Here is a 12,913-nt window from a genome sequence, read left to right on the forward strand (position 1 = left end):
GGTTTAGAAAGCTCTCTGCATCAATTGCTCTTTGCTTCTGCAGTGGAACCATCACACTGGCACACAGAACGTGAAGGATCTGATGTGAACAAGAGCTGTGAGGTATCCCACCTTCCAGATTCAGCTACACTGGCCTGGGAACGGGACAGAGAACCCACTGCTAACACAACGCTGATCTACAACAACACTGCCCACATCATCATCCACAGTGTTGACCAACACAGTGAGGGAACCTATGACTGTACACTCCGACGGAACGGAGCGCTTATTTTCAGAGTTCCCAAACTTGAACTTAAAGTCACCAAGGGTATGTTACTATGCAAACAGCTCTCATCCCATTTACAGCAGCAGCTTCAGATTTTTAACTCCTCTTTAAACTCCAGTACAGTAGATGTACAGTATACATGCAATATATTACGTAGAGAATTTCTCCCTGTATAACAATTAACATGTTTTGTCTACTTCAAATAAGTTAAAGGTACAATAGGTAATTTTGGACTCCTAACAGTAAGGAGAGGAATTGCAGCAAGAAACATCCTGAAACCACAACACTGCCAATCCCTCCCCCTTCTCTGTAAACACACTGACTTTCACTTCATTTTCTTTTTGTCACTCACTACCTGTAGCAGTAGCAAATGTGCTACAAATGTGATCGTAATTCTATCATTCTTTATTCTTCAGGAACATTTGTAACACACCGCACTCTGTACAGAGGGAGTATGAACAGCAGTGAGGCGGTGCTAATCTGCCATTCTCTGATCTCATACACAAACGCCTCCTGGTCTTGGGCGCCAGTGTCTGAGACACAAGCAATCCTTGTGGCCTCAGCTGGTAAATGCAAGAATGCTGCAATTTCCATGGAGATGGATAAAGGGAGAGTCTCATCTGATATCTATGATGGGTCTAAGTTTCCTCTGAAAATCTCAGTGAAGTTTGGAGACAGCGGAATGTACACCTGCATTTATGAAAGAGACAGGATGGCTGAAAAAAATCTGGTACCTATTCAGGGTAAGTTTGCAGTTCAGCTTACATTTTAGCTTAAACGATTTACATAACTGAATAAATAATAGGTCCACGTCAACATGATGCTTATTAAATGAGCATTTTTGTCAATAATATTCATCATCATGTATTGCCATAGGAAAACAGGAAGCAACAGAAGTGTTTATCCAAAGCCAGGTAATGCTCTTTCCAGAAACTCCATTCCTAATAATGGATGATATCTGCATAAAAATATTTAAATAAAGAAATAATGGATAAACTGAACCAAAGTGCTGATGCAAAGTAATATAGTCAGTGCACTTTACTGGCACTTTTATTATTAATCAATGATATCTTCATGCAAATGATTTTTTTGAAATATTAAATAAAAAAATATATACATGAATTAAATAAATAAGTAATCCAAGTACATGTGCTCTCTCAGTCTCAGCAGAGCCCCCTGGTGGTCTGTCCAGGAATCAGCCAGTTGTGCTGAACTGTGAGATATCGCAAGTGATCGACTCTGTGACCCTGGCCTGGCTCCGGATGAAGGGGGGCAGGGGGGAGCTCGTAAAACAGGAGGTCCTGACAAAGAGACCCCCAAAAACAATGCTCAGCCTCACCCTGCCCAGCCTCACTGAAGAACAGCTACACTGGGCCTGTGTGGTGTTCACAGGGAGCGTGCTCAGAGCACAGGTCCCCCTGCACCTCACACTGCCCATCAAGCAAGGTACAATCCTCCAGCCATCGGGATTGGTTAGGCCTCTGTCCGCACTAAAAGCCTGCTAGTGACACCTTCCAACCACACCCTCCTCACGCACTGCACAGCTTTTATCATGGGGAGTCAACATGAGCAACATGGCGGTCTCATGCTTAAGCTGGTTTTAAGATACAGCAGTTTGAATCTGAGAACAGACTACATCAGACCCACTGAATCTGAGAACAGCCTACACCAGACACACTGAATCTGAGAACAGCCTACATCAGACACATTGGTTCTTAGAACAGACTACATCAGACACACTGAATCTGAGAACAGACTACATCAGACACACTGAATCTGAGAACAGACTACATCAGACACGCAGAATCAGAGAACAGACTACATCAGACATATTGAATCTGAGAACAGACTACATCAGACACACTGAATCTGAGAACAGACTACACCAGACACGTTGAATCTGAGAACAGACTACATCAGACACACTGAATCTGAGAACAGACTACATCAGACACACTGAATCTGAGAACAGACTACATCAGACACACTGAATCTGAGAACAGACTACATCAGACACACTGAATCTGAGAACAGACTACATCAGACACACTGAATCTGAGAACAGACTACATCAGACACACTAACCCCATGTTCCCTCTCACACAGGGTGGAGCACTGAGACAGTGGTCAGGGTGGTGATTGTAGCGCTGGCCACCCTGGGGATGCTATTGGTTCTGAGGTGGTACTGGTCCTGGACGAGACGCCAAGCAAGTAAGGACACTCGCACTGGGACACAACAGCCAAGTGCTCAACATCTTTCAGCTTTGAAGGAAGACAGGGGACCATGGCCCTCAAACCAACTGTTCAAAGTATCTTATTACTGGACACAGGCTAAACTCAGTCCCTTTTCTTCTTAAGCTTACAAACATCTACAGATTGGCTCAAAGTCTAATTTAAGTCTCATTTCGCAGCTTCAGAGGTGAAACCGCTTTTAATAGATTACATTTTTTTTTACATGTTTTAGCTTCCATATTTCCCTGCTTTTTATAGTTGAGAATCAATCATGGTTCCAAGGGATTAAAACTCAGCGATCTCTGGTTTTTCCCCTGTCTCACAGACATCTGTTTCAGAGGAGTCCACCTGCCTCTGTGTGGAAAATATGCAGACAATAATATTAAAAATGCCAGTTATTTGTGCTTCGACAGACACAGTCACAGAGCTGAGCACAGCCATGAACAGAACCGTAGATGCGTAGTGTGACAGTACGATTTCACAGGATCCTATTAAGCTTGCACAAGCTGTTCCAGAACAAGACGTAGCAAAATTGATACTTCCTCTTTCTTTAGCCATTTCCTGTTCCATATACCTTGTAGAAAGGCTAGACACCAGTAAGAAGGGCTGTGTTGGGCAGAAGTTAGACACCAGTAAGAAGGCTGTGTTGGACAGAAGTTAGACACCAGTAAGAAGACTGTGTTGGGCAGAAGTTAGACACCAGTAAGACGGCTGTGTACGGAGGAAGTTAGAGACCAGTAAGAAGGCTGTGTTGGGCAGAAGTTAGAGACCAGTAAGAAGGCTGTGTTGGGCAGAAGTTAGAGACCAGTAAGAAGGCTGTGTTGGGCAGAAGTTAGACACCAGTAAGAAGGCTGTGTTGGGCAGAAGTTAGACACCAGTAAGAAGGCTGTGTTGAGCAGAAGTTAGACACCAGTAAGAAGGCTGTGTAGGGCAGAAGCCATGGGGATGGTACTGTGGTGGACCCTACTCTGGATATTGAGATACTGTCACACACTTTCAGCTGAGGGTGAGTCTCTCTTTCTGCCTCAATCATTTATTTATGTATTTAATAATATATTGAATGAATCTTACAAGGATGTAATAAAATGTACAATGACAGAACAATATCCAAATGGACAAATAGTTCATTTCTGTATTACCGAAGACAAAACTGTAAAAGAACAGTCCTACTCGACAAGAAATGGCAGTGCTATAGTTATCCAGATCCATTTTTTTGGTTTCAGTTTTCAGTTCAAGACGAAACAAATTTCAGCAAATTTGCTTCATTAAAGAAAAGGCTTCATGTGCCAATTGTCACGGCGGAGAGGACAGAGGAACCAGAAGCAGACACAGGAGTGTGGAAAATTACAGGTTTACTCGCAGATGTAGGGGCAGACAGAGCGTAGTCAAAAAACAGGCCAGGGTCAAAAACCAGGGGGTCAGTCCAACAAAGCAGAGGTACAGATATCCACAACAAGCAAAGAAGAGTCCAGGGAAGCAGGCAGTGGTCAAAACCAGGAAATCCAAAAAACAAGGGCTCGGGAACAAGGGGGCTAGAACTAGGGGAAGGAATAAAGGGCTCGGGAACAAAAACAGACGAACTAGCAGCGTGCAACTGAAAAGGACAGGTATAAATACACAGGGGAATGAGACAAACTAGGCGGGGCATGGGAGTGAGGGCGGTCTAACAAATAAACATCAGATGAGACACATGAAAGGGTAATAGGACAATAACGAGGGAGAAACGAAAACGCGGACTGGATTCACAAAGACACACATCCGGACTAGGGATTAGACAATTTGCAGAGAATCAGGAGATGCAGAGATACGGAGAGACAGGTGCTGAAACTAAGCAAGTAATCAGTGATAGAATAGGGAGGTGGAGTTACAGAACAGAATTGAAACTGGAGATGCGTTAGTAAGTTAGTTAAGTGATTTAAATTACAAATACCCAAAACTAGTGATTGTTAGTTTGTTAGTTTGACAAACATATTAGTGTGTTAACATAATTAGTACTGTACAACTTTTATGTTAGTTGGGATTAGTCTATTAGTGCTATGTACAAACATGAAATGGAGAGAAAGCAGGAAGTAAGGAATGCAAGATTGGATGGAAGGTTGAACCCCGGAACTACCGTAAACACCCAAATAGTGGGGCACGCAGACAGGGGAGTGACTGGGCTAGTAAACATTAAGACTCAGACATCACAGGGGAAGACGAGTGAAAAGACTAAAGAATATGAACAGAACACCAGACATGAAATATGAAAAATAATAAATTACAAGAATAATGATAATAAACAATGAAAAACTAACACAGGACAGAACACAGGAACATAACACCAATGCCAGGCAGTTACGCTGCCCTTTTACATTCTTATTAATTCTATTAAATTAATAATGCTAAGAATGATACATATTAAACAGTATATAGTGCAGGGTAAATCCATGAAAAGGTGGACATGGACCAACAAAGAAAAATATTTAACTGGTATACTAACATTATAGGACCTAAACGTTACTGGAAATGATAGATTTGGTCCAAGAGGCCTCTCATATGTTTCATGTAGCTCCCACAAATAGATGCCACTTAAACATGTGAGGAAATTGTCCATATATTTAGGTCCTTCGCACACAAACTGGCCTTGAAAGTTTTCTTTAAGATTACAGTAAATTGATTAGTTTACCATAATTACATCTGTCAAGAGAAACTTTGAATTAATCTTTCAGTACATGGCCCCAAAGATTGGTCTAGGCCACATGTAACGACAGTCACAAAAAACATCAATTTATTTTATTGCAGAGCCTTCCATCATGCAGTGATGAGAAAATTCATTTTTCACACTGGTAACTATCATCAGGACAGATACAAGCACTCCATACACGACCCATGAGGGTGCAGGTCTTACAATGGCAAAGTTTATAATACAACAAAATTAACAAAAGCTAGACATATTATCGGACTAACTTGAATCTAATCATTTAGGTTTAACTAATGAACTCATTGTAATTTGCCTCAATATTGAAATGCAATATTATCATTCATGCCTTGTGCTCAATTGGATCTTTGCATGTGGTATATTTTTCTCTTTCTGCAGTGTTGGTGCAGCACAAATACTTCATTTCTGGGGATTATCAGAGGGTCTCTCTACAAGCCCCTGCTGAGCCCAAAGGGACAGAATTCATCTGGGAGTGGACATCTCATGACGGACGATACACAAACGCTTGTATAATAACTATGCAGTCCAATGGAGTGTATTCATGGCACCACAGGGCGCCCTTTTCAAAACAAAGAAAGTATAACCTTTCTCTGAAACCAGAGTTAAAAAATGCAGGAGTTTTTACTTTCATTCGAACTAAACCAGAGAAAGTGCACTTGGCACAGATTGAAGTGTTTGCTATAGAAGGTAAATTTGCTCTTTTATGCATTTGGCATATAATAACTTGATATGCATGATGCATTTTTGATGCTACATGCAGTGCAGTATATAAGTATTTGGACAGTGGTAAAATTTATTTTCTTTTGGCTTCTTGAGGAAAAGGTTTAGAAAGCTCTCTGCATCAATTGCTCTTTGCTTCTGCAGTGAAACCATTACACTGGCACACAGAACATGAAGGATCTGATGTGACCATGAGCTGTGAGGTATCCCACCTTCCAGATTCAGCCACACTGGCCTGGGAACGGGACAGAGAACCCACTGCTAACACAACGCTGATCTACAACAACACTGCCCACATCATCATCCACAGTGTTGACCAACACAGTGAGGGAACCTATAACTGTACACTCCGACGGAACGGAGCGCTTATTTTCAGCGTTCCCAAAGAATTTATAGTCTACAAGGGTATGTAACTATGCATTTATGGAGCATTTACAAAAGCATTGTTAGCTTTTTTCATAACCAGTAACTGTGAAGCACAGTTTTAAGGCTAAAGATAAATCAAAGTGGCAGCACGGATGGTGCAGTGGGTAGCACTGCTGCCTCACAGCAAGGAGGTCCTGGGTTCGAATCCTGGTCGGCTGGGGCCTCTCTGTGTGGAGTTTGCATGTTCTCCCCGTGTCTGCGTGGGTTTCCTCCGGCTAATCCGGTTTCCTCCCACAGTCCAAAGACATGCAGGTTAGGCTGACTGGAGAGTCTAAATTGCCCATAGGTATGAGTGTGTGTGAGTGTGTGAGTGAATGGTGTATAGGCTCCAGCCCCCCTGCGACCCTGTTCAGGATAAGCGGGTTAGGATAATGGATGGATGGATGGATGGATAAATCAAAGTGCTGTGACCAGAGCCATCTTAAGACTGTGTAGTTGTGTACACATATTTCTTTATGTAAAAATGGTTCAGATATACACCACTGGTGATGTATACAGGTGGGCGACCACGTGTTGGGCTGGGCTGTCAAATCTGGTGCTTGGTCGTCCGTACGACTACCACAATGGTTTATGACTTGCCCTGCTTCAATACACAATACACAAATGTGCAAATTCCACTCAAGACCTCTTGTGTTTGTAATCATTCACCAGAGCAGATAGTTGTTGGGCTGGGCTGCTGAAGGGCTGGTTGGTGGCTCATTCTGTGGTCCATGGAGGAATCCCACTGTCTCAGATTGAATCCGGACCATAGCAGTGTACTGTGGCCTGTGACTCCATAGGACAGCGCATAACTGCTGATGGCAGTACCCAGGGTACAGGAGGGTCCAGTCAGTTAGGGGTCCGGGGATCATTGGTGACATCACGTGTGAGGGATTGTGCAGCTATAAATAGTCATGTGATATTCCAAGAAAATAGCTACTGAAGTCACAACACGTGCATTTGTTTAAATGAGGGACATTTTAACGGGTATATTAAATTCCTACAAAAAATGCATGCGTGTTGAAATTGTACTTCTCTCTAGGCTCTTTCAGCTTATCCCTGGTTATGGGTATGCACTTTGCAATTTGTTGTACGTCGCTCTGGATAAGAGCGTCTGCCAAATGCCAATAATGTAATGTAATGTTTCCATCTGAGACAAAGGCAGTGCGCAAAAAAATGCACACAATGCAAATGCAGAGTAGAGGCTACTGTACAGAACGACTCACCCAATATTAATGACAGTTACTGTTGATGCTAATATACTGTGGGCTTTTTACACTCAATGAGCATTTTATTAGGTATTTATTAGAATTATTTTTTTGACTAATTAAGTCTTCGAAGGTTTCGAAACCCCGTCGGCCGGGGCCTCTCTGTGTGGAGTTTGCATGTTCTCCCCGTGTCTGCGTGGGTTTCCTCCAGGTACTCCGGTTTCCTCCCACAGTCCAAAGACATGCAGGTTAGGCTGATTGGAGAATCTAAGTTGCTTGTAGGTATGACTGTGTGAGTGAATGGTGTGTGTGCCTTGCGATGGACTGGCGACCTGTCCAGGGTGTATTCCTGCCTTTCGCCCCAATGTATGCTGGGATGGGCTCCAGCCCCCCTGCGACCCTGTTCAGGATAAGCGGGTTAAGATAATGGATGGATGGATGATGAATGAATGAATGAATGAATGAATGAATGAATGAATGAATGAATGAATGATGAATGAATGAATGAGTGTATAAATTTCTCTATGAGTTCATATATTCATTCATTTATTTATTTATTTGGTCTGCCATGTTTGTGATCTTACACCTTAAACAATGCATTAAGAAAATATATAATGCCAGCATGCCATGTTTGGAGACAGATCTGCTGGGCGGGCTGTAATTGTTGCTTGCATAGCTATAATATTTTTCATGAGCCATTCTCTAATGAGGCCTGAGACTTTCCTCTTCCACCATCTCTGTGGGCTACCTGACTTTCACCTCAGTTTTTTTTTTCACTCACGACCTGTAGCAGTAGCAAATGTGCTTACTGTACAAAAAGTAATTCTATCATTGTTCTCTGTTCATTCTTCAGGAACATTTGTAACACATGACACTCTGTACAGAGGGAGTCTGAACAGCAGTGAGGAGGTGCTAATCTGCCATTCTCTGATCTCATACACAAAAGCCTCCTGGTCTTGGGTGCCAGTGTCTGAGACACTAGAAATCCCTGTGGCCTCAGCTGTTAAACACGAGAAGGCTTCAATTTCCACGGAGATGGATAAAGAGAGAGTCTCATCTGATGTCTTTGATGGGTACAAGTTTCCTCTGAGAATCTCACCAGTGAAGTTTGGAGACAGTGGAATGTACACCTGTTATTATGACAGACACGTGCCGGCTGCAGTAACTCTGGTAACTTTTCAGGGTAAGTTTGCAGTTCACATTTAGTTCACGTGATTTACAGAAGTAAATAAATAACAGTATATTTAACATGATGCTTATTGAATTCCGTATTGTTACATTTGTGTGACTGACAAATGGTAAGCAACATTGGTAATAATGGAAGCTATCTGCATAAATATTATTTTTTGACAAATAAATGAACAAATAAAATAATGAATAAATTATCCATGTCGATGTGCTTTCTCTCAGTCTCAGCAGAGCCCCCTGGTGGTCTGTCCAGGAATCAGCCAGTTGTGCTGAACTGTGAGATATCGCAGGTGATCGAATCTGTGACCTTGGCCTGGCTCCCGATGAAGGGGGGCAGGGGGGAGCTCGTAAAACAGGAGGTCCTGACAGAGAGACCCCCAAAAATGATGCTCAGCCTCACCCTGCCCAGCCTCACTGAAGACCAGCTACACTGGGCCTGTGTGGTATTCACAGGGAGCGTGCTCAGAGCACAGGTCCCCCTGCACCTCACACTGCCCATCAAGCAAGGTACAATCCTCCAGCCATAGGGATGGGTTAGGCCTCTGTTCCCACTAACAGCAACACCTTCCAACCACACCCTCCTCACGCACTGCACAGCTTTTATCATGGGGAGTCAACATGAGCAACATGGCGGTCTCATGCTTAAACTGGTCTTAACATACAGCAGTTTTAATCTGAGAACAGACTACATCAGACACACTGAATCTGAGAACAGCCTACATCAGACACACTGAATCTGAGAACAGCCTACATCAGATACACTGAATCTGAGAACAGACAACCTCAGACACATTGAATCTGAGAACAGACTACATCAGACACACTGAATCCGAGAACAGACTACATCAGACACATTGGTTCTTAGAACAGATTACATCACACACACTGAATCTGAGAACAGACTACATCAGACACACTGAATCTGAGAACAGCCTACAACAGACACACTGAAACTGAGAACAGATTACATCACACACACTGAATCTGAGTACAGACTAAATCAGACATATTGAATCTGAGAACAGCCTACATCAGACACACTGAATCTGAGAACAGACAACCTCAGACACATTGAATCTGAAAACAGCCTACATCAGACACACTGAATCTGAGAACAGACTACATCAGACACACTGAACCTGAGAACAGACTACATCAGACACACTGAATCTGAGTACAGACTACATCAGACAAACTGAATCTGAGAACAGACTACATCAGACAAACTGAATCTGAGAACAGACTACATCAGACAAACTGAATCTGAGAACAGACTACATCAGACATACTGAATCTGAGAACAGCCTACATCAGACACACAGAATCTGAGAACAGACAACCTCAGACACATTGAATCTGAGAACAGACTACATCAGACACACTGAATCCGAGAACAGACTACATCAGACACACTGAATCTGAGAACAGACTGCATCAGACACATTGGTTCTTAGAACAGATTACATCACACACATTGGTTCTTAGGACAGATTACATCACACACACTGAATCTGAGAACAGACTACATTAGACACACTGAATCTGAGAACAGACTACATCAAACACACTGAATCTGAGAACAGACTACATCAGACACACTAACCCCATGTTCCCTCTCACACAGGGTGGAGCACTGAGACAGTGGTCAGGGTGGTGATTGTAGCGCTGGCCACCCTGGGGATGCTATTGGTTCTGAGGTGGTACTGGTCCTGGACGAGACGCCAAGCAAGTAAGGACACTCGCACTGGGACACAACAGCCAAGCGCTCAACATCTTTCAGCTTTGAAGGAAGACAGGGGACCATGGCCCTGAAACCAACTGTTCAAAGTATCTTATCACTGGACACAGGCTAAACTCAGTCCCTTTTCTTCTTAAGTTTACAAACATCTACAGATTGGCTCAAAGTCTAATTTAAGACTCGCTAAGAATGAACCTAACCTCCAAGTGGTAGTTGTGGGAGGAAACCCACGCAGACACAGGGAGAAAATGCCAAAAACTCCACACACAACATCAAAGAGACCATGCTGTGGGATGACAGTGCTATCCACTGCACCACTGAGCTGCCCTGTAACTTCAGCCAAAGAAACCACTTCCAGATTTCACCATCAACGGTGTCTGATAAAATCTGAACAGTTTTAAATTTCCACTGTTGCAGGTGAACCTGAGTCAGCCCAGCCTGAGGAGTGACCAGAGCAGCAAAGCCCTGCAGGACCAATGCAATGGTGAGCCTCCCTCCAATGTACAGCTCTCACTGACGCACACAGATAAGTCTCTAAGCTGTGCAGAGTGATCTGGACATACTCGCAAGATTAAATTAAACTCAAAGTTCCTTCAATGCAAACCACAGAGGAAGTGTACCTCGGCTGCCAACACAACTTAATGAGCGACAAAGGAACTCACACTCCAGTATCACAACAAACTCTCCAGAAAGGCAGCGATATGAAGGATAAACTCATTTTAAGAAGTTTTAATAAGACATAATGGGCAATGTGCAAAATATTTTCAGTTCATAGAATCAATATCAGTGCTTGTCAAAAGTAAAACAGACATAACCATCTCCCCTTCCCCACATCCTTAGCTAAAGGGCTACAGCCTGCAGCTGACTCACTGATCTGCAGGAACCAGCAGAATTGTGTCGTCTCTCCTGTTTCATGGTGTCATACCTCCTGTACACCTAAAGTATTGATGAGTGATTAAAAACAACCTTCCTGTGTATGCTCAATGAGATTCTGATTATACTGTTCGTTTAAGAAAATAGTGTTTTCTTTCTGTAGTGATTTTTACAAAGCGCATTGTTACAGAGCAACATTACACAAGTCCGGGCCTGTACTTTACTGGCTGTAGATTACATCTCTTGAAAAATATCATTGAAAAAAAGATTGTTTGTAGATTTGAATTTTTGATGTATTGTTTTTTAAATATTTTTTGTTATATTTGGGAAATGTAAAATCCCACATTTTTTTAATGTTTCTCTTGATGGTTTTGTGAGTTTAATTTCCCCTTGGTGAAATAGCTCTGCATATTCTGTACATTTTCTAAATAAAACATGACATCAGGATTTATTTTCTATTGGTTTTTCACAAGGGCAATGTGTTGGTTGTTGTTGTTGTTGTTGTTGTTGTGGTGATTTGTGTATTATTATTATGATTATCATTAGTATCACTGCTGTGACTGCAGGTCAACATTATCATTCCCCCTGCCCTCTACCTGCTGTGGGTGCTGTCACCACACCTCTCTCAATAGCTTTGCAAAAACAGTTTGTACTTTCTCCATTTTCAGCCATTTCCTGTAAAGAGTACCTTGTAGAAAGGCTAGACACCAGTAACAAGGGCTGCACAGAGCATCAGCCATGGTAGATTTTCTTTGAAGCCTTTAAGGAGTAAGATCATAATTATGTAATCAGCATGTTATATTGTGGCGGCCCGATCAGGGATCGGTACACCACGGGAGTGGAACGACCCGTGCGCCGACGCCAAGAGCTAGGGAAAATAATTAATAAGGTGTATTTCCCAAGATCGTATTTAACAGGTCAGCACCTTGGAGAGAGCCCGGCCAGGAGAATCAGCACCAAGGCAACAACGGGGAGAGGCGCGTGGGGAATGCGGGCACTCAATACGAACCGTCTCTGATTGGACAGGCGCAGCTGGACTGCGTTCAAGAGGGAGAGAGACGTCCTACAAAAGGCCGGGCGCGAGGACAGAGCGGGGCTGAGTACTAAGGGAGAAAGACGCCGAGCCAGCACGTGGGATAAACCGCTGTTAGAAAGACGGGCGACAAGGCGGAGAAGCGGGCCTTTCGAGGCCAGGGAAGGCGAGGATTGGACGGTCCCGCCACTAATAACGATGGGCCAACAGCGTCACGTGAATCGCAGAGCGCCGGTGTTCCTAATCTTTTTGGCCGGTGACTTTTTTTTTGCTGTTGGGACTATTGAATTATGCCCTGAAGGCACTTAGAAAAAATTACTAAAATTTTTTTTTTGATTTACCTATTTTTTGCTCTCTCTTCCTCTTTCACCCCATGGGTCACCACAATATATTTCCACAATCACCGTGCTTATGATTTTATTTTTGTATTATTTCATCTACAATGTGATGTCTTTGTAATTCTATTATTGCCTTAATATGAAGCCCTTTGAGCTACATTTTATGTATGAAAGGTTTATATAAATAAAGCTTTATATTATTACATTATATTTTA

General features: G+C 42.8%; 1 long non-coding RNA gene across 3 annotated transcripts; it reads left to right on the plus strand.

The window, feature by feature from the left end:
* Nucleotides 1–2,369: 2,369 nt before the first annotated feature.
* Nucleotides 2,370–6,310, plus strand: LOC133124249 (uncharacterized). 3 transcript variants are annotated; one of them, XR_009708298.1, is made up of 4 exons: nt 2,370–2,476; nt 2,823–3,503; nt 5,574–5,882; nt 6,060–6,310. It is a non-coding gene; the product is annotated as an uncharacterized LOC133124249 (long non-coding RNA). The 3 variants fall into 3 exon arrangements; XR_009708296.1 differs by having other exon boundaries at nt 5,574–6,310; XR_009708297.1 differs by lacking the exons at nt 5,574–5,882; nt 6,060–6,310 and adding an exon at nt 3,721–4,008.
* The last annotated feature ends 6,603 nt before the right edge of the window (nt 6,311–12,913 follow it).

This window comes from Conger conger, chromosome 3 (assembly GCF_963514075.1).
Source record: "Conger conger chromosome 3, fConCon1.1, whole genome shotgun sequence".
In the NCBI taxonomy this organism is placed as follows: Eukaryota; Metazoa; Chordata; class Actinopteri; order Anguilliformes; family Congridae; genus Conger; species Conger conger.